Source organism: Hippocampus comes, unplaced genomic scaffold (genome assembly GCF_001891065.2).
Source record: "Hippocampus comes isolate QL1 unplaced genomic scaffold, H_comes_QL1_v1.1 scaffold50, whole genome shotgun sequence".
NCBI classification, from domain to species: domain Eukaryota; kingdom Metazoa; phylum Chordata; class Actinopteri; order Syngnathiformes; family Syngnathidae; genus Hippocampus; species Hippocampus comes.
In genome coordinates, this window is record NW_017805122.1 from 1,693,784 (window position 1) to 1,698,198 (window position 4,415).

At 47.3% G+C, this 4,415-nt stretch overlaps 1 protein-coding gene across 1 annotated transcript in view; it reads left to right on the plus strand.

Annotated features, from left to right (window-relative positions):
* The window catches only part of LOC109513521 (metabotropic glutamate receptor 8-like), a 54,924-nt gene that overhangs the window by 32,148 nt on the left and 18,361 nt on the right, over nt 1–4,415 (plus strand). The gene's annotated exons all lie outside the window — the stretch shown is intronic.

Genomic DNA, 4,415 nt, shown 5'->3' on the forward strand with positions numbered 1-4,415 from the left:
TGTCCGACAGCCGAGGCCATTAATTCCGAGCGGCGGAAGTTTGCGGCCGACACCGGGCCCTTCTGCTTCAAGGTCACCGCGGCGGCGACGCACCCGATGGCCAGCATATGCTAATGAGCGTGGTGGAGAGAAAACAAATACGACAAAAACAGCTGACACAAAACAGCTCGCGTTAGCCGACATTTATCCATGCGTACAGCGCGCCGCATTCCGTTCCATTTTTGAAGGAATGAAAGGATTTTATGTGCCGCTTATCGTCCGAAAAATACGGTACTCTGTGTACCCGGAAGAGTACCGAAATAATTTCCAAGATATTCAACAAGCAGAGAAAATATGGCACAACTCGACCTCTCATCAAAATTGATGAAAAGCACTGCTGACAGCAATCTTGAAGCAGGCTGCAGAAATGTCCGGCAAGAACGGGCCGGTTAGTGCATGCGACAACAATCAACTCTGTTGTTATCGTAAAGTGAGGAAAAAAAAAAAAAAAGTACATTTGAAATCTCCCAAACTGAGAAAATGTGTCCGACGTAACCAAATCGGAATGCTAATTTGGAGCCGTTTTTCTCCAGTGGGGATTATGAACAGTTCTAGAAACGAAAAACGTCTAAACTTTAAAGTGGGTGTCAATCGGAGGCGCTGATAAGGTATTAAAAAAAATCAAATCAAATAAAACCCAAGGAAGGGGGTGTGTCGACTTTTTCTATCCACTCGGTTGACCTGTACTGAGTCTTGAGTGTTGCTTTCCTTTTGTCGTCGTTGCTTCCTCAGCCCTGCGGTCAAGACGCAATGAATCGCTTTAATCTCGCCAAAACGCCGGTTGACTCGAAGCGAGACCTCATGCCGAAACGATCATTAGAATGTATTTATCGTAATGTGCCCTGCTCCTCCCACATGTCCCAAGGCTGCCTTTCTGCCCGCTTCGTCTTTTTTTGTTGCCCTGGCGCGAGCACGTTTGCGCGGGTTGGCTCGCCGGCAATCCAACAGGCCGTCCCCTCAGCGTGACGTTCCCGTTAGCCCGCCGCGATCCGACGGAGGATAAATTTGAACGGAAGACACGCATAGGAAAAAGGGAACACTGTGATGCGGCATCATATGAATAATGACTCATGAATATTTTATTGGAGCTCTTGGTATCGGCGGTAATATATACCCATAATAACAAAGTCATGTAAGACATATTAAATGCTTATGTCAGCAGAGTGGCATGATTCAGGGAAAGTGGCGCAGCGAATTGCCGACTTGCGGACACCCCCTGCTTATTTCTCCGATTCAAGCGTTATCCTCTGAGGAATTGAAACTCCGGGCTAGGGTACAACGTAAACGTATTCTCCTGGCGACTGAAAGCAAATTGAGATTTTCCGCGCAATCCATCAACAGAAAAATGTTGATTTACCGTATTTTCCGCGCTATAAGGCGCACCGTCAAAGAATGGCCAATTTAAAAACCGCTTTATGAGGCGCATAGAATAGAAGCGACAGTTGCGGCTGCAGTTGCACTATGCATCCACTAGATGGAGCCACGTTAAAGTGAATACAATACAATCCAGCTTTATTTATAGACTGAGAAAATGGAATGCTTTTAGGTGCGCCGTATCGTGCGCAAAATACGGGTATTGGCACGTATCGATATGCTGTCGTCCGTTGAATCTCGCTGAGCCGAATCTGCCTCTGATCCTCGTTTTCTGTTCTGCTGCCATCGATTATTCATTTTTGTCTTGGCAGGTAAGCCTCCCAGACAGACAAAACAAAAGACAACACTGTGCGGGCGTTGGACCGCAAAAGCGAATAGAGAGTAACCCCGACGATAAAAGCTGTCAAAGTTGAGGTCTGGGATTTTCGCGCCGGGCTCGCGGCTCTCCATCCTGTCATCGCGTTGGCGTCTGCTGAAAAGTTAATCAGTGTCAATGTTTTCGTGGCCATTCCAAATGATTGTGTGTGTTATTTGGAGGATCGCTCGCTCCCTGTATTTATTCCTTGTGGGCGCGATAAACAAAAAGCTGGCATATATATTTTCTGTTGGAAAGGGGTTAACAAAAAGGGAGGGGGCTGGGGGCAGCATCTTTCATGGGCCAAACTGGAGAAGGTGTGAATTGAGTTAGCACAGCTAATTGATGTTTAATTAAGGAGCTGGTTCCAATCATTAGTCAGCCTGTCAACCGCGACGCCATCAATCACGCGCGCCGGCAGTGGAAACGCCGCCTGGCACGCTGGGCCGTGAAGGCATCCATCAAGGCGCCGCCGCCGCGACTCTGCATTCTCGAATGAGCTTACCTAACAAAACCTAATCTAACGGCATCCAGGGCGACGCTAGCAAAACAATGGATTTTTTTTTTTCCCCTCCAAGGTAATTTAAATTCGTTCCGTGGCGATGCTCCGCAAACGCGCGAGTCTCAAATCGTCTTTCCCCATTCAAATGAATGGAAATGCAGTTAATCTGTTCCAGACTCCCAACCAAAAAAGAAACGATAAAATGTTTTAAAGCAGAAAAAAAAATTGTGTACACAGAGACGGTCACGTCGGAGCAACCTGCGGGAATAAATAGTCACTCTTGGCAGAGGATAAAGAATACACCCCTGGATTTTATCTGACTATATGTGTAGTATTTGTACGAAAATGCGTTGCTTCAAGGGTTACACCACTGCGACATTGATGCTATTCGCTAGCCTGCCTATGGCATTTTTTATATCTTGTTAAGCTACACCAACTTTCCTCAGGCAGAGCTGTTTTAAATCCAATTACTCATTGTGGTGTGTTTACTTTGACGATGAACTTCAAATGCAAGTTACAGCCTGAAGTCTCTTTTTTTTTTGAAGAAGAAGAAGAATTGAAGTTGGATGACTACGTTTGTCTATATGAAGCATGTAAAAAAAATAAATAAATAAATCGAGAAATATTTCAGATCTCATTAAACTTTGGAAGCCTTGTGGCTGGTCACCATGACGACTCTTTCCAGAACTAGGCGTGTATTTTATTTATTTATTTATTTATTTATTTTGCTGCCCTTGGCATTGACTGCATACTGGCGCTAGCACGTTTTAACAAATTTAATCACACACACACACACACACACACACACACACAAAAAGGAATTATGGACTGAGGCAGTTAGAGATGAGATTGTTTGTTTGTGTGTGCTGAATGCGGCTCTCGGGTCTCCTTATTGCGCGTCTTCACCGTGCGCGGGAAAGAAACGGGGAAATCACGCAACGCGGCGAGACAACAATATCGTCAATATTATGAGCGCGTTATTTTAAGCCCTCGCCGCCTTTTTGATGCTGGTTTCTTTCTGTGGTTCACAAAGATGCGTTGAATCTTCCGACGACTGAATTATTCGACAAGGGGGGAATGTTTGGCCGTCGTGCCCCCCCCCCGTCTAGTTGAGCGGACGCGACGAGGCGCGACCGGTCGCGGCAAGCGAGCGGGTGGAAGGCTGCGTTGGAACACGCACACCTGATGCAATCCCTGGAAACTGTGGCCCCTCCCCCCCCCGACGATTTGGCGCCGCTCATTTAACTGCCGTCCCAAAGCACGATTGCGTTTTCTTGCAAAACGCTGATTAACGACGCGCTCTCTCTCTCCTCGCGCAGGCGTCGGGTCGGGACGATTGTGGGAATGAATGGCGACCGTTTGTTACTTTCACAGCTCGGTGGCGAAAGGTCGGGAGAGATGATTCGAGCGGTATTTTGCGGGCGCAAGCGACAATGAGCGTCTTTGTCGCTTGAGGTCAGATTAATTAGACGTGTCAAGGCAATTTCAGTTCTGCGGAGCCAATTCACAACAGAAAATATCTCGAGGCACTCCACACTTAGAGCAGGTGAAGAACCACACTGCATTTTTTTTTTTTTTTTTGCCGTATAGTCCGCTAGCTTCACGCTAACCCATAATAGGGAAACTCCACGCGCAAGCTTACCAGCAACATCAACGTAGCAGTGGCGATGGTAATATCATGCCACTCACCGGCATGGATTCTTTATCCTCGGCGTTGCATAGCGAATATATTCTTGTGACTTTTGGCCATTTTGGAGTTTGGAAACCCAAACTTTTGAGCGGTCATCCATTCCCAGCCATCGGGGAGCTCGCGTTTCTCAGGAAATGGAGAGCTGCGCTGCCCCGATAATGGCAGCGGCGTGTTTTGGGCGGCCAAACAAACGGCTTGTCTGGCATTGTTCATGGCCTGTTAGGGTAATTAGCTTTGCGATTCCGCTACGTCACACGGCAGCCAACTGTGGGGGGGGTCTTTTTTGTTGATTTGTCGACCGGTGGTCTGGAAAGCTTTGTTTTCAGACCCATTGACAGTTCCGCCGCCTGCTTTTATGCGGCACTAATGAGCCGTTCGCCATATAGCGCGCACACTTGTGGTGTTGCGGATCATGACTTTGAACCATATTACTTTTATCATTAACCCTCCCACCC